At 36.1% G+C, this 24,561-nt stretch overlaps 1 pseudogene; it reads left to right on the forward strand.

The window, feature by feature from the left end:
• The first annotated feature begins 23,057 nt into the window (after positions 1-23,057).
• On the forward strand, positions 23,058-24,335 carry LOC131494540 (elongation factor 1-alpha 1-like; annotated as a pseudogene).
• Positions 24,336-24,561: the final 226 nt, after the last annotated feature.

Genomic DNA, 24,561 nt, shown 5'->3' on the forward strand with positions numbered 1-24,561 from the left:
TCCCTTTTTTTTCTGCTAATACAGATACCCCTATTTGCAAGACGACATTAAAAAATGGCCTGAAGTTGTGTTGTTCAGTGCACAGCAGTGGCGTTGGAAAATAAATAAAGGGCTGATAGACAAGAAAACTCTCCCAGTCACTCACAGTCAACTTCCCCTCCCTCAAATACTGTTCCCTCAATGTGAATTTCTAAGTTTCTTCGATTATGTTTATTATTCTACTTCTATCTACACACCTCCTCAAGAAAACATGCCTGGTGAAACAACAAGGAAAGTACAAGACGAACAGGTTGGCTAATTCTTTGCATTCTCAAGATCAAGAATTTAAAAAGAAAGATGTTAAACAGTGAACCATGGCTAAAGATTTGTCCTGGACTGCATTCTGTATTCAGAGACATGACTAAGTAATAATTTCCCCCACTTGAAATGAGTGTTCCTATTTTGCTAGAGATTTAGCCATAATTTAAAATACTCTTAAAATTAAAAAAAAAAAATACTCTTTTGTCCTAAACTATTTACAGAAGAAATTTTAAAGCAAAGACTTTGCAACTGAAGAATTGACTGCATTTCTTTTATGTTTGCAATCCAAAACATTGAAATGTATGTCTAACATTAAGGTAGAAATGTACAATTTTCTGAAGATTAATTTCATGAGCAAAGCTAATCCATTGTTCAGTGTGTTACCCTCCTCTCTCTGTTCCCCTATCCCTCCACATCCATACTAATCTATAAGACATTATTCACCATTACCTGATTGAAGAAAATTTCCTAGTTCTGGCAAACATAAGCTCATGAAATCCCTAGAGATGAGTAGAAAAGACAAACTCTTTCACAAAGAATGAATTGTGAGTTGCTCCTATAAACTCGAAGTTGAAGAAAGGAACAGTTGTAATCATCTAACAATTATGTATCTGGGAAGAAACTGTTTCATAAAAATCACATGCCATTCAACCCTCTTGAGATATTATTCTTCATCTTGAAGTATATTCAAGGAGACGAAAATACAATGTGACCTTTACCAGAATGCTCACATTTTAAGATGCTCTATCCATTCCTGATTCTTTTCCTGTAGATCAGTCTTTTCTAGCAGCTGCTACGTTGCTGCAGTCCCTTTGCTTGACATCATTTGTCCAAGTGGTAATTTATTATCTCAGACTTCAGACTCACATTTGACTGAATCCTAAATGTATCAGATGCTAAACAATTCCTGAGGGATATTATGCATGTCACCTATAAGCCATTCTTTAAAGTACAGTGATCAAGCAACATCACCAAAGCGTAGGCACTTTGCCAAACTACCATCATTAAATAAAAAAATTGAGAGTTATTGCATTAAATACAGTGATTGTGAGTAAGATGTATACAAGAAATACTAGACAATTTATACCAATAATCAAGAAACCTCTTGGGATTAAAGCAATTCTTTCCCAAAAGAAGGTCTCAGGGAAACTTTTAAGAATCAACACTTAGGTCTCTGCTTTACAGACAGACAGACTGTATTTTCTTATTTACACAGTAGGTATTAGAATCTCAGTAGTATGGAAATATACAAGAGTTGTTTTCACTGCCACCACACTTAGGTGGTGGGCCAGATCCATTTCCACCCCCATGTTTTCACTTTTTTATCTGAGGGTAGAATGCTCACACCACATCGTGCATAATCTCTAGAATGACACAGCAATGCAGTTACTTGCCAAATTACCCGATTTCCGAGGACAATGAATCAGATGCTATCCTTGCCTCTGTAAAATGCGGGATGTTGTCTGAGCTATGTGTCAGTGGAAATGCTGTCAGGAAAATGTATCTGAGAACGTAAAGGAGATAATCAAAATATTTTGCGAGCAAAGCTGACTGTGCTCCTTCCATCTTTATCAACTCTCTTTCATAAAACAACAGAGCTTTGGAACAAATCTACGTCCATTTTATATCTTATCAAGTGAAATTGTCAAACTTTCTGTGACTGTAAGAGAACAACCATATTATTTCATGTTTAGTTTTCATTTCCACATTTGCTTGTGATCCTCCCCTTACCCTCATGTCATGCTTTCTTCCCTGTCTCAGTGTGACATGGTAGGAGAGAGAAAAATTTGCGGGAGTGACATGAACTTGAAAGCCTTTCTTCATATATTTTCAATCACTTCAGGCTAAATTGTTTTAAGGGTGAATTCATTTTTTTTTTCTCAAAAGACTAGAAAAAGCAAGATCAAAATGTATGGGTATGTCAAGCTGTATTTGAGTTTCATAATATCAGCGGTAATATAAAAATCTGTGCATTGTTCTAGTTTTTCTTCTGTGCCTCATATTTGCAGTCTCCTCTAATGACTGTTGGAACTTCTCAGTCAATGTGCAAGATGTAAAGGTTTTACTATTCCCCATGCCCCTGGAATGTAAAAGTTAGGTTTTAAATATTCAATGCTTGAAATGCCAAAATGTGTTGCTGGAAGAGGATATATAATCCCTTTTGCTGGAAATCTTTAAGAACAGAACAGACACCTCTCCTCCTGTGTTAGTTTAAATGTAGCTGTGCCTACAGGCAAGGAAACAACATTATAGATGTAAAGTTTATCTTTACCACAGTTTTAGTTCATTTATTTTCTTTGCTATACAACACTTCATTGTATATCTATATGTAAGGCTATTTGGGTTGTTTGTTTCCAATTTTTGATCCAATAAAAGTACTATCATGAATATCCTCTTGTATATATCTCCTGGAGCATGTATACAAGGCTTCCTCTATAAATTTAGAAATGGAATTAATAGGTCATCAATAAATGCATTGCTTTCAAAGAGTGCACTAGAATTTAGAATTCTACCAGCAAGAACTGGTGTTTATTCATATCCCTGCCAACATTTGTAATTGTGAACCAGTTTTTTTATTCTAGTGACATAAAATAATATTGGTTTTGGTCTGAACTTTCATTTCTCTGATGTGAATAGAGTTGAGTGCATATGATATAAACCAAAGTCTCTCTGTGGCTGATAAGAGCTTATTTGTCCTGATCCCCAATTACTTCTCCTTCTTCATTTTATCAAGTCTGCTCTTGTTCCAGTTTAATTACACTAAGCTTCTTGTTGATCTATGAGTTTATCAAACACACTTGACATTCAGAGTCTTTGCTCCCAGGTTTCCTTCTGCCTGGAAAGTGTTTTTTTTTTTTTTCCCCAACAACTTCATGATGTGCCTTTCATTGTTTTTTTCAGATCATTTCTCAAAGGTCACTTGCTTACTGAGAACCTCCTTCGAATGGAAATCTCCTTACCCCTTTACCTTACCTTACCTTTTCTACTTTATTTTCTCCATTGCACTTATTTATTTCATTTATTTTTTGTCTGCCACCACTAGAATATGTTTTGTGAGAATAAAGAATCTATGTGCTTTTTCTGTAACAACATATATTACATCCAGAACACTGTTTAGTATACGTTGATGCTAAGTAAATATCTGGTGAATGAGTAAAGAAATGTTTCCTTTCTATATCTTTTGTTCATTTTTCTATTGTTTTGTTGTTATTAAGATTATGAATTTATAGAAGCACTCAGTATTGTCATCACATGTACAAAATTCTTTGTTGATCATTTTTGGTGCAAACATTTCCCCCAACTTGTGATTTGCCTCTTTGACATCCCCACAGTGTACATTAATGAACCAAGGGGAGAGAGAGAGAGGAGAGAGAGAGAGGGAGAGCGAGAGCTCTCTAATTTCATTGTAGTCAAATTTATCCTGTTCATAATACCCCTTCTTATGCTAAAGCCATGAAAATATTTTTATATAATTTTCTTCGAGTTTTTTAAAGCTTGACCTTTCACATTGATGGAATTGTTTGAACATAGTGTGAGTGCTGTGACTTCTTTCCCTATATGGGTAATCACTTTTCTCTGCATCATATATTGACCAGTGTCTCTTTTCCTCTGGGGTCTGTAATGTCCCATATCTCAGAATTAAAGTTTTTCTATATGTATGGGACAATATCTGGACTCTGTAATCTGTTCCTAGAGCCAATTTCACTATTCTAATACTAGTATTGTATGGGTTTAAATAATAATAATTAATAATAATTCTTGACAGTTAATAGAATATGTCTTATAAGCTTATTATTCTTTGTCAAGAGTATCTTTGCTCTAATTGGCCTTTTGCTGACCCAGAAATTGTAGATAAAGCAATCAATTTTTCCCACTTTTATGAGAATTTTTGTAGGTTTTTAACTATAATTACATTGTGACTTCTCATCAGTTCTAGGACTATTGACAATGTTGTCCTATAAAGCACTTCTTTCTGTGGTTTTTACTTATATCTGTAATTATTTAGCAACATTTTAAAACTATTTTTCAATAAATCTTGAATTGTTCACCTGAGCTTAACCCAATTATATCATGATATATTCTTTATACATTACTGAGATCTACTAATATTTTGCTTAAGATTTTACATATTTAGGAATGAGATTGGCCTATAATTTTTTCTCATACTTTTTTCTAGTTTTGATATCAATGATAAGTATTATGATGTAAACATCAGTTATAGTTTGGTTAGTTTTTTATATTCCCTGAAAGAGTTTAAGTAAGGTTGGAATATTTTTTTTTAACTCAGGTAGAATTTTTCTGATAGAAAAACACCTGGCCTGCTGCTTAGAAGAATTATTTCTTTATATGGCATTAAAGACATTATTCAAATTATAATAAATAGGAAGAGGGAAGAAAAAAAACTAAAAAAGCAGAAATCATTTAGCTAGTAAACAGAAAAAATAATTAAGGAGTGCAGACTATTCTTATCAACAAAATAGAGACATGCCATCCCATATGAAGAAAATGTTCTTTAAGAAAATAGTGAATTCTTATCATTGTTAAATTCCCAGTTGGATAAACAGTTTTCTAGGAAAATGTATGTTTCACAGTTTGAGTCAAGCAGAAAACACAAGTGGAAAAATGACCTGAAAAAAGACCTAAATTATTATTTATGATGCTAGCATTTAGTATCACTGAATTCAGAGCAAGAAATATACAGTTTAACTTCACCGGGAACTGGAACAAAAAAACATGAAGCTCAAAAGCACTTAGAGATTATCATTAATTCTCTCCATTTCTCCAATGCAACAGAATCTTTCATTTCTCTTTTCTCTGTAAGCAACCTTTGGCCTTTTCGGTCTACAATCGCACTGTTCAGTACAATAGTTTTTATTTATTTAAATTTAAATTAATTAAAGTTAAATGAAATTAGAAATTCAATTCCTCAGCCCCACTAGTCACACTTCAACTAATCAAGAGCTGGGGCGCCTGGGTGGCGCAGTCGGTTGGGCGTCCGACTTCAGCCAGGTCACGATCTCGCGGTCCGTGGGTTCGAGCCCCGCGTCGGGCTCTGGGCTGACGGCTCGGAGCCTGGAGCCTGTTTCCGATTCTGTGTCTCCCTCTCTCTCTGCCCCTCCCCCGTTCATGCTCTGTCTCTCTCTGTCCCAAAAAAAAAAAAAATAATAATAATAATAATAATCAAGAGCCACCATAGCAGTAGATAGCAGCCATCATACTGAACAATGCTGGTGTGGCACATTTGGAATAGTGAACATATGTAACCCTCCATCATCTACTTCATCATGAACATATCCAGCAGTGGCTGCTCAAACCCAACTTGATAGTAGTTCCTAGTTAAAGATACTAATGGCAACTTACTGAATTCTGTGGTTTGCCAATTCTAAATTGCTGAGTAAGATAATTTGATGGTTCCAGTTGGGTCTACCAGCTGAATTTTATCTAATCAATTGAAGCAAAGCAACGGGTAGATTATATAATCGGAATATAACCAGGATATGATCTTTCATTGGGAACAATCTCAGAAAGAAACAGCTCAATGTGTATTGCAAAAGGTAATTAAAAAAGAGTAAGTATTAATGACTCAAATTTATTTACTGTTTAAAGCAATGTAAGTTAGCTCCTAGATTTAACTAACAATATGGCTGCCAAATTGCTAGTTTTGTTTTGTGTTTTGTTTTTTAATATAACATCCAGTATTGGTAGGGTTGAGCCAAATGAACACTCATAATTTTCTAAATGCACTGTAATTTAATATAATATTGTTGAAGTGCAATTTTGTAATATTTGCCAAAAGCATTTTAAATGACAGTATAAAGACCCAGGAATTTACACAAGAGAAATATTCAGAGAAGCATAAAAATGTTTATATAATTAAAATCTCTAAGTTTTCAGTTTTAACAGCTAACAATGAAAACAAATATAATGTTTATGTCAAAGTATAAGATGAATCCATACTATCCCATACTGGCAGAGAATAGGTGCCCAATTGATATGCATATAATAGCTAACATTTTTTGCTATTATTACTTTATGACACGTGGAAATACTGATGATACATTTCAAATAAGATTATAGAACTATAACTAAAAATAGAAAAAAAAATTAGCTGGATGAGCATAATATTTATCTCTGGAAAGTGATATCATGGGCCATTTTTTATTATGCCTTCATATATATGTTAGGTAAAAGCTAGATGTAAGCAGTGGAAGGAATGCCCTGAGGAACCTTCATTGACCTGAAAGATTTCAGAGTCCCAAGTCCTTGAGGGAGGAATGATAGAGTAGGCAGTTAGACATGAACTGGAGGCAAGGATGATGATATAAAGAGGTTACACATTTGAAGCCCAGGGGCACAACATTCTGACCTTGTGGCTTCCGAGACCCTGGGGCTAACATACCAAGAGCCACAGGACCAGAGCATGCACTCTGGAAGAGGAGACCTCTACACCTCTGCCCCAGGGTGACCCTTACACCCATTATATAATGGGGGCTACAGTCATCCCCAATGGGGAGGGGCTGCCATGACTAGTCTGGTACAAATCTTTTAGGATCAAAACTCCCCCTCCACACCTGTGGGAGGAGTCCCCCAAATGATTGGAAGCAGCCTCCATTAGAGACCGCAAAAAATCCAATCCTAAAACAACCTAGAGACTGGTTCTACCTCAGGGAACCTGCTTGTTCTGCCCTAGAGAATATACTGTTGCTTTAATAAAACCATTTTGTGCTTTCACTTTGGAAGCCAGTCTCTAATTCTTTAGTGCATCGGTGCCAAGAGCCAGGACACAATGCTTTTCGCGCTGACATATACATCAGCATTTTATTTCAACTTTGTATATAACGTGTGTTCTGTTTTTACAGTAATAAATTGCAATAAATGTTATTTAAACCTCTATAGTCTAAAATGATAACCTTCTTGCATACCTGATAAAGTCTCTTTTATTACTCATTTTAAAAATTCATAAATGTTTACAATTCCAGAAATTTTTCATTGTTGGAAACAAATGTATCCTTTAAAAAAAAAAGTTTTCCTACAAGTGCATTTCTAATAAAACTGACAGAAGCGGAATATAATGATCTCTTAACACTTTGTTTGACCAATTTGAGTTCATTATGTTGACCTTAAAAAAAAAAAGAAAAGAAACAAAAGAAAAGAAAGAGAAAAAGATCCAGGGGTGCCTGGGTAGCTCAGTAGGTTGAGCATCCAACTTCACTTCTGGTCATGATCTCACCACTCATGAGTTCAAGCCCTGCATAGGGTTCTGTGCTGACAGCTCAGAACCTTGGTTGACCACAGGCAAGTCTGGAGAACAGAGGAGGGATTTGCTTTTATAGAGGAAAAAAGGAAGCTGGAGGGGCTGTTGTACCTTTTCACAGGCTGGATGTGGCAGCTTCTCATTGGCTGAACTGTTGCTGGGCAAGGAGAAACTTTTTCTCCCTATACTAAGGTGTGTAAAGTAGGCTTCTCCCAGTTGGAGAATTCCAGATTTGCTTCTTAGGGGTGGTGGTAGTGCCTGAGAGGTCCCCTTTCAGGGATTCCCAACTCCGTTTTTATTTTATTTTTTTCCCAACTCCATTTTTAATGAACTTTCCTTTATTTATTTTCACAATTACTTTGTTAGGGCTGCTGTAACTAAGTACCACTAATTAGGTAGCTTAAACAATGGAGATGTATCATTCCACAGCTCTGGGGGCTAGAAGTCCAAGGTCAAGGTATCAGCAGGGCTGGTTCCTGAGAAGCTATGAAAAAAATATGTTCCATGACTCTTTCCTAGTTTCTGGTTGTTTTTGGACAATCTCTGGCATTTCTGGGCAACGGGTGCATCACCCTGATCTGCTTTCAATGTTACACGATGTTCTCTTTGTCCAAGTTTCCCGTTTCTATAAGGACATATTCATATTGGATTAGGGTTGCCTGAATGACCTTAACTTGATCAACTGAAAATACCCTATTTCCAAATAAAGTCATATTCACAGGCACTGATGGTGAGAATTCAACATCTTTTGAGAGACAAAATTCAGGGGTGTCTGAGTGGCTCAGTCAGTTAAGCCCCATACTCTTGATTTCGGCTCAGGTCATGATCTCACGGTTCCTGGGTTCAAGACCTGCCTTGGGCTCTGCACGGTCAGGAAGGAACCTGCTTGGGATTCTCTTTCTACCTCTCTCTCTCTGCTCCTCCCCCACTCACTCACACGCTCTCTAAATAAATAAATAAGTAAAGATTTGAAGGGAAAAAAAGACTTCAGAGACAAAATTCAACCCATAACAGGGAGTAAACTAGAAGAAATAGCCCACTGCTGTTTCTACATCGGATATACAAAGTCATTCTAGTCAGAGCACTGATCAGCTACCACCACCATTATTCTCCAATTGTATGAGAGCTGATTCCTGAGGAAATCTGCTTTGTTCCCCCACTATTACAACACCTGACACCAACTCTATCACTCTACTCATTAAGGGACTAAGGTGTACCCAGAGGGAAAGGAAAATAGAGGGTAGAAATTTGCTCAGAATATGTAATCCCTTAGAGATACAATTCCATTTGAGATACTGGGAAATGTCCATAGGAGTTCCCAGAGAGGAAAGGATTAACACCAAATTTCAGTAGGTAAACCAGATAAATGAGAGGTAAGCAAGTGGTGAATATAACATGTGGGCCACCATGTCAGAAATCTTGCTTATGAAAGAATGGTAATATTGAGGAAGTTGTTATGGAAGGTCAAGGTTTTTAATTTGGTTAGTTTTAAGTAGAAGAGAATTCAGTTGAGGATAGAGATATAATATAATGAGAAAAGTGGAAAATGTGTTTTTAAAAAGGGGAAAATACATGATAGAAATTCTAGATAGGAAGGGATTTACAGAAGTGGGACTATCAGTTGTGGACATAAGGAAAGCTAAAGTCTTTTTTTTTTTTAATTATTTTTCTTAATGTTTATTTATTTTCGAGAGAGAGAGAGAGAGAGAGAGAGAGAGAGAGAAAGTGGGGGAGGGCAGAGAGAGAGAAGGAGACACTGAATCCAAAGCAGGCTCCAGGCTCTGAGCTGTCAGCACAGAGCTGGACAAGGGTCTCAAACACAAACTGTGAGATCATGAGCTGAAGTCTGACACCTGACTGAGCCACCCAGGCGCCCCAGGAAAGCTAAAGTCCTTTGCCCCTCTACTACAAAGAGGGCTCCCAGGCTTGCAAATGGCAGAAAATAAACAAGTGTTTCATTACAGAATTATTATTGCATATTTTTTATGTTTATATTTTGTACACTTTTTGTCTCAAGTGGTATTTATCCCATGTCTTTGTAGTCCCTGCAGTAGGAAGGTCACATGTAGGAATCTGATGAAAGATGATAAATCAAGGGCTAAAAGAATAGTGCTGTTAACACTCTGGATGTAGTTGTGATGATGCCTTGCAACTCTAAGATTTTTAGTAAAGAAGTGATAATAAATGAAAAAGACTTTAGTGGCCTTATTCAGAAGCAAGGAGAGAGATTAAACTATCATTGTTAAAAAACTATTTTGTGGGGCGCCTGGGTGGCTCAGTCGGTTAAGCATCCGACTTCGGCTCAGGTCATGATCTCGCGGTTCGTGAGTTCGAGCCCCGCGTCGGGTTCTGTGCTGACAGCTCAGAGCCTGGAGCCTGTTTCGGATTCTGTGTCTCCCTCTCTCTCTCTGCCCCTCCCCTGTTCATGCTCTGTCTCTCTCTGTCTCAAAAATAAATAAACATTAAAAAAAAATTTAAAAAAAAAAAACTATTTTGTGTTTCTAAAGTGCTGTTTCCTAAGTGATATTAATTTTTAAATTACTTTCTAGTATGTATTGTATCTATCATAAACTATAGAGAATAGGGCTAGCAAACATTATTTCACATTGATCAAGTTTTATCGTTATCTTTAAATTACATTTATTTTTTTTCGGAAACTTCTTTCTCTGCCACAGTACATTTCCATATGAATTACAATTTGAAAATGAGTATGCCCATGCAGCCATTGATTGAAAGGTAATTTGTAGAACACCTATAACCGCTATAGTCTGCTCTATTATCCTAAGCTGTCATTCAAACAGTATCTTCTGGTTACACTTAAGAGTCAGCTCTGTTCTCCCTGATGACTGACAGTGCCATAGTGCTTCTTAAATACAGCATTTTGAATTTCACCTCAGGTTTTGAATAATTACACTATCTAATAGTTGACTAATCAGAGCCCAAAAGAGGATTTCTGAAAATGAACTGATATGAGCCTCCCTAGCTTGCTCCTCCAAAGGGCCTCTGTAAATGTAGCAAGCTTGACATTCATTTGAAAGTTGCTATTATTATAGGTAACATTAGCCATGAGCCAGAAAATGTGAATTCCCTTATTAGAAGAACATGTAGTACTATTGCTACTAGAATTCCCCCAGAAGAGTATGAGATAATTCAACAATTTTCTGACAGCAAGCTATTTTTAATATTAAAATATAACGTGTTTTGAAATATATTAATCACATTAATGTTTATCTTAGGGATCATTTTTTTGTAAGATGGCCAATATACCCATTCTGTTAATATTTCTTTTCCTCTGTTGCCTTTGATAATAATTGAAATTTAACTTGTTACTGTTTTTTTCTTATGTTCATATTTATATGAAACAAGGGCTCCTGTACATATTTGTTTAGAAATTAACTGGTTATCATTAATTAGTTGTCACTTCGTATGTCACTAGCTTCATAACTTGAAAATAATGTTTGAAGAAAATCCGAAGAAATTAACGCCTTGAAATACATTACTTTGCCAAAAGTGTTTTTAAAAAATGAAAATAATCAGGGGTGCCTGGGTGGCTCACTCAGTTGAGGATCCAACTCTTGATTTTGGTTCAGGTCATGAACCCAGGGTCTTGGGCTCAAGCCCTGTATTGGGCTCCATGCCGAGCATGGAACCTGCTTAAGATTCTCTCTCTCTCTCTTCTTCTGCCCCTCTCCCCTGTTCACCCTTTCTGTCATGCTCTCTTTCTCTAAAATTAAAAAGGAATAAAAATTTAAAATTTAAAAAATGAAGATAATCTTCTTAAAAAACCGTAAATAACTGCAAATAAAGGTGTCAAAGGTATAATAATCTGTGGCCAACCAAAATTGGGTTACTCTAGCCACTAGTATTGAAAACAGCGCTATTTTTCATTTGCTCTACAAATTCTATACGTGATATTCTTGATTAAAAGTGAAATCTGAGGGGCGCCTGCGTGGCTCACTCAGTTAAGCGTCCGACTTCCGCTCAGGTCATGATCTCGCGGTACGTGAGTTCAAGCCCCGCGTGGGGCTCTGTGCTGACAGCTCAGAGCCTGGAGCCTGTTTGCGATTCTGTGTCTCCCTCTCTCTCTCTCTGACCCTCCCCTGTTCATGCTCTGTCTCTCTCTGTCTCAAAAATAAATAAACGTTTAAAAAAAAAAAAAGTGAAATCTGAAACTATACATTTTCAAGAACACTCCAGCAATATTTGAAGTTATGTATACTCTGAACATTTTAATTGCAACCAAAATGGTTAATTTAGAATAAATAAACCTAAATCTAAAAATGTATTGTTTACTCAGTATTTAGCATAAACATATATTTCTATTTGTATATTCTTGCATATGCATATTTATAAATAAGTATGTATAATATATATTTATTATATGTAATTATTAATTATATTTTGAATTTTATGTAAACCTGTATTTGTGTATAAATATGTATATAAATAATGTATACAGCATAATTATATACATAAAGATACATGATATTATTATTATATACATACTTGGGTATGTATATATGGTCTGTTGTGGCAGTCTGTTTCTAAGATGGCTCCCAAAGACCCTCTCCTTTTAGTATTCTACTCTTATAAATAATCCATACCCCTTAGTGTGGGCTGGACCTAGTAATTTACTTATGAATAGAATATGGTGAAAAGCTCAAAGATTAGACAACAAGAAGACCTTGGCTTCTCTCTTGCTCACCTTCTCTTGTTCTCTTTCTTGCTTTGATGGAAGCCAGCTTTCATATCGTGAGCTTCCTTGCAGAGGGGCTCATGTGGCAAGTAACTGAGCAAGCCTCTGGCCACCAGCCAATGAGAAACTGAGTCTCTCACTTCAACCACCTCTAAAGAAATGAATCCTGTCAATGATAATAACTGAGCTGCAAAACAAGTCCTTCCCTGCTTTCAAGCCCTGCAGCCTGTTATGCCTTCAATTAAGATTACCATCTAGGCCATTACCTTGATTGCAGACCCTGAACCATAGAACCTGGCCAAGATATGGCTGAATTCCTGAGCAACAAAACTGTGAGATAACAGGCTGTTGTTTTAAGCCACTGCATTTTGGAATAATTTGTTATGCAGCAAAAGCTAACTTATGCATCTATGTATTTCTCTACAAATGCACATAAAATGATATAAGTACCATTTATTGGGGGATTTACTACCAACCCTCCCACTTACAAAGGTAGTAGTAAAAATCTTAGCTAAGTGTCATAAACTACTCTTGCTATTTATGTTCCTATAAATCGTTGCACAAATAAATTCAATTCTAGATAATGGGAAATGTAGGTTTTTCAAATGTGAACTGTGGAAAATTCTGTCATTAAAGCCTATAGATACCTTGTGGTGACTCCTCCTCTTTGCTGGTTCAACAATAACATAAATATTTTTAACCTTCTCTGACTTTGCAGGCTGAGTGCTATTTCAACATGTCTTAATTTCTTTTCTTAAAAAAAATTAGCCTCCTTCCTCCTGCTTCGCACCATGAAATGACATCCCTACTTCTTTTTTCAAACTCTGCTTCTGATGTAGCAGCATGATACTTTCCTTTTTAATTATATCATGTGTTCTTTTTTGTGTCTATGCTGACATTGGAAAATTAATTCCTGGAGTTCATAGCTATATGCTTCAAAGATAGCCTTCTCAGAATGAAATAAAAAAGAAAGTGCAGAAATTCATTTCTCAATTCACATAATGATTCAATGTTTTAAGGAAACTCAAATTATGAATGCTTACAAATTGAAATATTCTGCTTTAGTTTTGGTGCAATAATACTAATGGTAAAAATAATATCTATGAGCTTTGAATAATATTTTATTAGCTTTCATATTTTTTCTCCTAATTAAAAATTCCATATTAGTAGTATTATTCTCATTTTTCACATGAAGAAACAAATGCGCAGAGATGTTAATTAACTCCTATAAGGTCACAAAGATGGTAAACAATTGTGTTAGAAACTGAATTGGCATACTGTGGGGTGCATGGTGGCTCAGTCATTTAAGTGTCCAATTTCAGCTTAGGTCGTGATCTCGTGGTTTGAGGCTCAAGCCCCATATTGGGCTCTGTGCTGACAGTGTGGAGCCTGCTTAAGATGCTCTCTCTCTTTCTCTCTCTCTGCCCCTCCCACACTGATGCTTTCTCTCTCTCTCAAAATAAATAAATAAACTTTAAAAAAAAGAAACTGAGGGGCGATTAGGTGGCTCAGTTGGTTAAGGCTCTGACTTCAGCTCAGGTCCTGATCTCATGGTTTGTGGGTTCGAGCCCCGCATCGGGCTCTGTGCTGATGGCTGATGCTGACTCTAGTCCATGTGTATTCCTTTCCCCATAAAAATCCAGCACTGAATATCATGTGATCAAATTATGTTACTAACACCTCACATTTGTGTTCATTCACTGGCTTTCAAGGCCATTCGCTTTTACTTCCAAACTCATTTAGCCCCTGGCTTTTGTAATTATCTCCAACATCATTCATGTTTTAATTACTGTTACTTCGATACAGACAAGATGATTCTGCTGCAATTCTGCCAGTTCCTTAACTTCTGTCTTGTGATTCAATGCCAACCACTCATTTTCAAGCGTCATAACCTCCTAGAATTTATCAGTACCAGAATGTCAACTCTTCATTTTTTACTTTCCCATTTTCTAAAAAACAGCAAAAAAAACAAAAAAACAAAAAAAACAAAAAAAAAAACCAACATCAACAACAACAAAAACAAAAAAAAACAAAAAAACACCTTATTTTTCTGGCTCACTTCCTCTATTTGTTAGTCCATCTCTGACAGTCCCTAGAATTCTTTAGTATCGTACTCTGGTATATTCACTTTTCAATGCACCTTCCCCCTCAGTGTCTTTCTTCCCTCCTTTTCCAGCTCAACAGTCATTGTAGTTTCCTTGAAACAACAATCATTGTAGTTTCCTTGCGTTCTTAACTCTCTTGTTCTTTCTGTGCTTCCTCAAACTCTCATGGAAGAAATAGAATCCCAGTTAATGGCCTACTCATTGCCTTTACCCATCTAGCAGGATAACCTGCATTTATACTTTTAAAATATATTTAGAACCCAAGTACTTTTCAACACCTCCACAGCCATCACCCCATTCAGAGACACCATCTTTTCTCACCCAGATTACCACAGGAGACTCTTAACTTGTCTCCTTATTTTCACCCTGGTTCTCCTACCATATGGACTCAACACAGTAACAATGGTTATCCCTTTAAAAATTATCATGTCACTCACCTGCACACACATGAGTGAGCACACACGCGCACGCACACACACACATGGACTGTCTCCCCACTTTACTCAAAGTAACATGAACTGTATTAAAATTATGTACAATTAAGGTGAACCTATGTCTTGGTTTACCCAAGAAAACTTCAGATTATGCCTATTTTCCTTGCATAGTTATTATTAATTCAAATTTTCATTTTTAAAAAGGGTCTTAGTTTATGCAAATAACTATATTATTACTGTACACCCTTAAGTCCCTATAAAATCTACCTTACTTCCATTATTTCACCTCTGAATTCATGAACTACTATCCACTTGTTTGATTACTTACCTTTGATTTCTCTCTTAATCATTACCCATGCCATGCTTAAATGCCTATATATATATATATATATATACACATATATATAAACATACATATATATTTAAAAATCTGTCTACCTCTATTAGAATATAAACTACTTAAAGGCACATATTTTCTATTTTATTATCTCATGTGTTCTAATATCCAAAACACTCTGCAAAAAAGGAATTTTATAATATATAATGAAACAAGACAAATAAGTTACCATAACCAAAAATCATCATGTTTTAAATTGAAAGGATCAACTCATCAATAATCATCCCAGCACATAAAAAAACCCTCTTATCAAACACAAAATATTTAAAATATTGTGTATAAAAGAATAGTCTTAAAACTCACACAGAAGGAATGACAGACAATTATAATCAAAGTTCATAAACAAAAATAATATAAGATCTTTTGTAGCCACTTCTAAAGTAGAAGAAAATTGAGAAAAAGTCTTAAATACTTTTAGGAAAATGTCCAATCTAATATTTTATCCCAAGACAACCCTTCCATCAAGCATTCATATTGAATAAGGATATTGCAAAGTATCTAAGGTCTCAAAATCTCACCTTTTATTCATCTTTTCTTCTGTACTTTGGGAGCTAGGACAGAAAGTGCTTCCCTAAAATAGTAAACCAAGAAAGAACTAAGCAATAGAAGATCCATAAGAGGTAAGTGAATGCATATCTCAAGAGAATAGAGGGTGAAAATCCAAAGGTAGCAAATTTGAAATAGAGTGTGAAAACAGTGTTGAAATCGGACCAGGTTGGAGTATGGAGGTCTGGGGTTTTGACAGTCACTCAAGAAGGGTTGAGGCAATAGGCTACATATGCATAAGGAGCTGGAGCTGGTCTTCCTGAAGAAAATTAGGGGTCGGAGAAGTTATACCATCATGAAAAAAAGAGCTAGTAAAATTCTATCCACAAGCCTGAGCAAGAGAGAGGAAGCTTGACAACACTTCAAGACAATTACATGAAAATAAATAATTAACTGAGGAGAAATTGAAACCACGGACCTCAGATATGTATAGTATTCACGTGTTAATTCTTACAACTCATTGTATGTGAATCTTCAAGATGAGGAATTACTATCAAACTATTCCATAGCCTTGAGGCTTTTATCAGTAGAAACCATGAAAGGAATAAAAATGTGTCTCAAAAATGGAACAGACTGTGACAAAAAGTGGTAACTGGAACAGAATGTAAAGTCAAGGGAGGTTCCTGAATATAGAATAGATTTCAACCTACAGAGAGACAGAGAAATTGTGTTATAAATAAGGAACAGCTAAGTATACAGGTGAGTTGAGACTCAATAGTGAAATGATGGTTCTCTTCAAGTGGAAAGGGAAGGAACCAGAAAATAAGAAAGCAATCCTTCTTTTGTGACAGAAGAAAAGAGGCAGAGTATCAATGAAGATAATTAGCAAAAATATATTCATGCTATTGAAGTATATTTAAAAACATTTAGTCACTCAGACACTATTATGGAAGGTAATTGGTAAAAGAGTAATGTGCTTGTAAATTTATTGTATAAAAACTTCTTATAATTATCTTTAAAAAGAGAGATTGAACTTCTAAAAATTAAACTGTAAAAGAAAAAAGAAACTACCACATGCAAGATTAATTTATTTAATAAGTGTTTATGAAGGACCCTACTATATGCCAGATATTCAATAAAATGATAACTGAATAAAGATAAAATGGTTGATAATTTGACTTCTATCTTTTTCATAATCAGTGCTAGCTTTTCTTGAATAATATTTGAATATTCTCTGAGGTGGAGGAATTGTGCAGATATTTCACGAGAAAATATATTTAGTTTGAAGATAAGATCAAAACACTTTATTTTGGAAAAATATCAAACCATATTAATGGAGAATGGTAGCTCCCACTTCCTATAATGATACCATCATAAGTTATACAACCTGAAATTGTAGAAATTATATTCAAATATGTTGACATTTACTTTTTGAAATGAAGTGAGAATCAGACCTGTTTTTCATTTTGTGTTTTTAGTTGCAGAAATGAGCCATGGTATAAACAATGATTTGTTAAGATGTTGTCTGATACATTATATAATTATATTGTCACCAATCTCCTTTTAGCAATTATTCTTCCCACAAACATAAGAGAAGTCTTTCTTATGCAGCTTTATAAAAGGATAACAGGATATTATTAAGAGAAAATACACAACCTACACCTTTTCTTTAGTCTCACAAAAGATATTTCACTTAAATTATACAGGATACTTTCTGAAGACAAAGATTGTTTCAATAAATCATATTTCAGATAGAATGCATATAAAATCATGATTAAATTTCAAGATACAATATTTTCATTCCAAACCCTTACTGGGTTTGAAGTTATTATTGTATTGTAAAGAACCAAGATCTAAAATATAATAATAAGTCTACTTATCATGATGGAAAAATGAGATAAAATTTTTAAAAAAATCTATACAAATAAAAAATAAACAATCAAATGAATTTTTCAAAGTACTGCGTCTGAGAATAATTATATATATATATATATATATATATATATATATATGCATTTCAGAGATACATTTCAAAGCTGTATTCTTAATATGAAAATGAAAACCAGACAGAACTTCCTGTTGAACCACTAAAGACTTAGAATCATATAATATATATATACATATATATTAAGTATCCTTATTCATAAATCTTTGATTATTGCTTTTGAATGTATTCCTAAAATACACATACCTAAAACTATGTAATACCTAAAACTATATATATGGCTAAAGCTATATACATATCCAAAATTATGTATATCTAAAACTGTAACCGAAGCAACGTGAGTTCACTTGTTGGTGAGCCACAGACACACCAGGTGAGTTGTCGCACAAAGTAAACTTTATTTGCAGCAAATAAGGAGATCACGGGGAATAACTTCCAAAGCCATGACTCCCCGAGCAAGGGTGAATGGGTTCCTTTACCCAGGGTTAGGATGAATATTTAGGGAAGCCTTGTCACCATATGTAGAGACAGGCATAAGGCCGCGCCTGCACCTTAATAAGACATGCCTATTCATACATTGTATGTTATGTAGATAAGGCCTGTGTTCCTCCTTGGGCAGAGGTTTTACTATTATAATCTGGTAAAGGTTGTTGTGGGTCAGAGTCACTCTATGGTCCTTCTGTGCAGGTACAAGTTCAAGGTTTTGACCAAACTGGTCTGGGTGGTCTTGGCAGGTGGGAGATCTTCTCAGGAGAGTTGCTATCACTTGAGGAGTGGTTTTGGTTTCCATTTGTCTGAGTTAAGTGATAAACTGGAAAGAAGAGCTTAAGGAACAATGTGGGACAAAGGTCAGTGAGTACAAGCAGGTGGGTAGTGAAGGTCAGGTCTTGGGGTATAGCTGGTAAGAAAACTATATATGTTTAAAACTACACATATAATATTATATACAAAACATTATATATGTAATTATTTACATCTCAAAAAGGCAGAGAAAGAATTTATAATTGCAAGTTCTCTTTTTTAAAATTTTTTAATGTTTGGGGCACCTGGGTGGCTCAGTCGGTTGAGTGTCCGACTTGGGCTCAGGTAATGATCTCACGGATCATTAGATTACATAACACATAACAACTGTTAGAAAGGTCAGTATAAAGACACAATCAGTTTTCCTGTGACAAAGATCGACAACAAACACAAAAGTAACACAGAAGCATTTACATGACGCTAATATGACTGAGCAGTTTAAATTCATATAAAGTGTTTGGCGTCCAGAAGTTCCTGTTCTTTGTACTGTGTTATGGTTCTCACCAAGGAAAATTAAATTTCCAAGTATTTTGTGTAAATTCCTGCAAATTCATTTTCCTGGGTACGTACCTCTGTTATTGTCTCTGTCGCTGTATCATTACGTGACCTCTGACATGCTAATTAATCTTTCCTCTTTGCCTTCGCCTTTTCATCCATTAAATGTATGTATAGGGAGATTTGTCAAGTTAGTGCAGATAGTAGTTCCATCAAAGCATCAAATTTCAAGCCAGAAGAAGAATACAACATAACAGTGGTGCCCAACAGCTCTGCTTTCAGGACCACTTTTATTTCTAACACCTGCACTTTACATCAAATTGCAAAGGACAGTTGCCTCTGGGAATAACTGGAGAGTGTAAGTGTTCACGCTGACTCTTCAGCATTTGAGGATCGTGGTGTGAACAAAATAAATGTTAATTATTGTGGATATGCAACATTAAATAGGCATTCTCAAATAAGTTGTCATTAGTCGGGGGGTGCATGGGGTAATATGGAAAATACCATGGGAGGGGCACAAACAAGTAAATAAAAAGAGCATTTCCCAAGATGGATCAGTACAATATAATTTTCTGCTTAAAAAAAGAAAGGAAGGAGCAAAATCAGGAGATACATAAAGAAATACTGGCATGCATAGAAACAAATTTTTATTTGTGTGTCTCTACCTTCCTATGAGATGTGGCTGCCAGATTTTAAGTTACCTTTTTGAGACAAACACATAGATGAGGACACTTTGCAGAGCTGTGATGATCGATAGGATAGCTGCTAACCCCGTATGTCTACTCTGTTCTTGATGTGGCTAATCTGAATTGAGATGTAAGTATGCGGTGTAAGTATGAATTACACACCAAATTCAAGGCCTTCAGAAGAATGTAAGAGACCTGTCTTAGTCTGTTGGTCTGTTATAACAGAACGCCATACACTGGGGTGGCTTCTAAATCTCAGAAAATTATTTCTCACAATTCTGGAGGCTGGAAAGTGCAAGATAAGACACTGATAAGAGTGTGTGGTGAGAGCCTGTATCCTGTTCATAGACGGGCTGTCTTCTTGCCCTGTCCTCACATGGAAGCAGGGGTGAAGGAGCTTTCTGGAGTCTCTTATAATGACTCTAGTCCTATTCATGAGTGCTTCATCCTCATGACCTAATCACCTTCCAAAGATCCTACCTCAAAATACCATTACATAGGTTTCAAAATATAACCTTCGGGAGGACACAAATAAGTATTCAACCTGTAGCAAGATCTTGTCATATTTTTGTTATGTTCATTACATATTGAAACATTATTTTAGGTATATTGGTTTAGAATGCCATTAAAATTCATTTCTTCTGTTTCATTTTACTTTTTATGTGGCTATTGGAAAATTTTAAATGAAATTTGTAGCTGTCATTGTATTTCTGTTGTGCAGTGGTGTTATAGAAAGCAGAAGTTCCTGAGGGTGCTACCCAGAGGGTTTAGAGAGATGTTGAAGATGAGGCCTGAGAAAGTGAGTGTTGATAATCCCTCAACACATCAACATTCATGCCATAGAAGGCAAGACTGTTCCTTCTCTACCTCAGCTGTCACTGGTGAAAGTCATCCATAGATTGTGAGTTCGAGCCCCTGGTCTGGCTCTGTGCTGACAGCTCAGAGCCTAGAGCCCGCTTCGGATTCTGTGTCTCCCCGTCTCTCGGCCCCCTCCCCTTGACAATGATTCATTCTCACCCTCAAAAAATAGTATTTCTTATACATTTTTAACCTATTAATTTCTAGTGTATATAGCAAGTATTCAGTAATCTTTATTTTACTTCCTAGTCTGTGTATTGAGGAAAGTGATTATGCTTTACACACATCTCCATTCCCATACCTGCCATAATGTCTCATATATGGTACAAAAATGCCAATAAATATTGTTCAAATTAATACTTCGCTTTGAAATTCTGTCTTGAAAAATTATATCTATATCTATATCTATATCTATATCTATATCTATATCTATCTATTCTATAGATATAGATATATCATTACCCTAAATTTAAATGCATTTATATAGAATATAGTTTTGAATAAATTTGTATATAATAAAATACAAACTTTATAATAGTAATTACTGGGTTTGAGCAACTTTAATTTACTTCTTTAAAAATACTGTATCACTGGGGTGCCTGGGTGGCTTAGTCAGTTAAGCATCCAACTTCAGCTCAAGTCATGATCCCACGGTTTGTGGGTCGGGCCCGCATCAGGCTCTGTGCTGACAGCTCGGAGCCTGGAGCCTGCTTCGGATTCTGTGTCTCCCTCTCTATGCTCCTCCCCTGCTCATGCTCTGTCTCTCTCTGTCTCTCAAAAATGAATAAACGTTAAAAAAAATTTTTTTAATAAACATTAAGATTTTTTTTAAATACTGTATCACTTAACTTCTCTACAATTAACAAATATGGTACAAGCAAGAACTTATCATGGCATTTTCCTTAAATTAAAAAAAACATCCAAACTTCCTTGTGTGAGTGTATGATCTTTTATAAACTCAGGTCAAAATTCCCTGAATATATGGTGGGAGGGAAAATTGACTTATGCATGTTTCATTATTCACACAGCTGTCTTAATTACTAGTAAATTTGAAACAGTGAAGACTTATTTTTCTGTCATACACCCTTCAGCTATTTTTAACTTCTTTATCTTTTATGCCTTACGATCAACTGAAATTAAAAGAAAGTGGTTCTAATTTAATACAAAAGTTAATTGTTCAGCACATTCTGCCAGTCTGGTCTTAGGTCTGCAAGTACTTTGCCTGAAGCAATACAATTGTAGTTACTCAAAATACATACCATTTGGAGGATGTATGTATTTTAAGACTCACTTGGCAGAGGCTGGCCACAGAGTTACCTTCTGTTACAAGTATGTAATGATCCCTTCATTGAGCTAAGTATTATTTTTAGCGGTGTTAGTCTTCCATGGCTTGTAGCAAAGAAGATAGAAAAAAAAAATGACAAAAAATCGTGACTTTCCATTTTGTAACGTGTTACTATAAGGCACTACACTATATAGACTATACCACCCGGAGGACACAAGAGTAATAGGGAAAGGGTAAATTATTTTCCTGGGATATATTGCAGGTGTGTAATTTCTTAAGGAGGGGTGAGGGAAGAAGATATTCTGATAGCATTGTATCCAATATGCAGAAGGATTGTCAGGCCATCCTTTCAGAATTAAGTATCAAAGTTCAGAGGACTGAGTAAAATAAAAATCAATTGGAGGGGTGCTTGGATGGTTCAGTTGATTGGGTGCCAGACTCTTGATTTTGGCTCCAGTCATGATTCTAGGGTCATGGGATTGACCATGTCCAGCACTGGGCTGAGAGTGGAGTTTGCCTCAGATTCTCTCTCCCCCTCTGCCCTTCTCCACACTTGCTCTATCTGTCTCAAATAATAAAAAATAAAAAATCAATTTGAGACATTTTCTTCTCATTTATCCAGGACAAACTAAATGCCTTTCATATATTCAGATTTGCTCTAATTAATATTTTCGATTTTTATATTCTTCAGATCTCAAAACTTCTTTGGTGTGGCCTACCAATCCTGAAGATTTTTTAAAATTTTTGAATGCAAAGTTTAACTTTAACAGAGAATATGTCCATGCTAGATTACTAACCTTTCCTTTTATATCTTATTTTCTAAAAGCTCTTTTTATAATTTCTTCTAGTCTTTAAGCAATCTTTATGAAAGATATTAAAAATAAAGTGTTATAACAATAATAATAACAATAATAATAAGTATGCTTTCCTTTTTAGAGAAAGAAAAAATGTTTCAAATTTCATAAAGGTGAACAGAATATAATTATGCTATCTATGCATCTTTCATAGGGATCTGTTTATTTAAATTTTTAAAAATAATAAATGAGCTTTTTCATACAGCTTTGCTGCCAGACCACAGGTGACATAAAAACCACCACTAATCCTAAACCAAAACGGGAAAGGAAAGGACTCAAAGCAACATGTTTGTCATGGATATATACATTCAGGCAAGTCTATCACTACTGGTCATCTGACCTATTACTGAGGTGGGATCGACAAAGGAACTATAGAAAAAATTGAAGAAGGAGGCTGCTGAGAAAAAACCCTTGCAAGCATGCCTGGGTCTTGGGTAAACTGAGAGCCGAAAGTGGACATGGTGTCGCCATTGATATGTCCCTGTGGAACTTTGAGACGAGCAAGCATTATGTGACCATCATCAATGCTCCAGGACACAGAGACTTCATCAAAAACATGCTTGCAGGCACATCTGAGGCTGACTGTACTGTTCTGCCTGTTGCTGCAGGTGTTGGTGAATTTGAAGCAGCTATCTCCAAGAATGAGCAGACCCGTGAGCATGCCCTTCTGGCTTCCACACCTGGCTGTGAAACTCCTACATGTTGGTGTTAACAAAATGGATTCCCTGAACCACCCTACAGAAGAGATACTGAAGCAGAAGAGCTATGAGGAAATTGTTAAGGGATCAGCACCTACATTAAGAAAATTGGCTACAATCTGCACATAGCATTTGTGCCAATTTCTGGTTGGAATGGTGACAACCTGCTGGAGCCAAGGGCTAACGTGCCTTGGTTCAAGGGTTGGAAAGTCACCCATAAAGATGGCAATGCCAGTGGAACCACACTGCTTGAACCTCTGGATTGCATGCTGCCACCAACTCATCCAACCAACAAGCCCTTGGGTCTGCCCTTCCAGGACGTCTACAAAATTGGTGAAATCGGTACTGTCCCTGTGGGCCCAGTGGAGACTGGTGTTCTCAAACCCAGCGTGGTGGTGCCCTTTGCTCCAGTCAGTGTTACAACTGAAGCAAAATCTGTTGAAAGGCACCATGACGCTTTCCTGGTGACAACGTGGGCTTCAGTGTCAAGAACATATCTGTCAAAGATGTTTGTCATGGCAGTATGGCTGCTGACAGCAAAAATGAGCCACCATTGGAAACAGCTGGCTTGATGGCTTGGGTGATCATCCTGAACCATCCAGACCAAATCAGTGCTGGATAGGCACCTGTGCTGTGTTGTCACACAGCTCACATTACCTGAAAGTTTGCTGAGCTGAAGGAGAAGACTGATCATCATTCTGGGGAAAAAGCTGGAAGATGGCCCTAAGTCCTTGAAATCTGATGATCCTGCCATTGTTGATATGGTTCTTGGCAACCCTGTGTGTGTTTTGAGAGTTTCTCTCCTCTGGGCCGTTTTTGCTGTTCGTGACATGAGACAGATGGTTGCTGTGGGTGTCATCAAAGCAGTGGACGAGAAGCCAGCTGGAGCTGGCAAGGTCACCAAGTCTTCCCAGAAAGCTCAGAGGCTAAATCATATTATCTCCAATACCTGCCACCCCAATAGTAACAGTGGGGGAAGAGTGGTCTCAGGACTGTTTGCGTCAATCGGCCATTTAAGCTTGATAGAAAAGACTGGTTAATGATAACCATGCATCATAAAACCTCAGAAGGAAAAATGATTTCTGAACTGTGTGTGTGTGAGACAGAGTTTTAAGTTATTAATTTTTAAAATCAGTACTTTTTTAATGGAAACAACTTGACCGAAAATCGTTTTACAAAATTTCAAGACCCATTAAAACAAATGCTTAATGAGAAAAAAAATAAGACGGGATTTTTGTTAATAAATTCTATTAATAATTCATGCTA

This window comes from Neofelis nebulosa, chromosome 14, assembly GCF_028018385.1.
Source record: "Neofelis nebulosa isolate mNeoNeb1 chromosome 14, mNeoNeb1.pri, whole genome shotgun sequence".
Taxonomy (NCBI): Eukaryota; Metazoa; Chordata; class Mammalia; order Carnivora; family Felidae; genus Neofelis; species Neofelis nebulosa.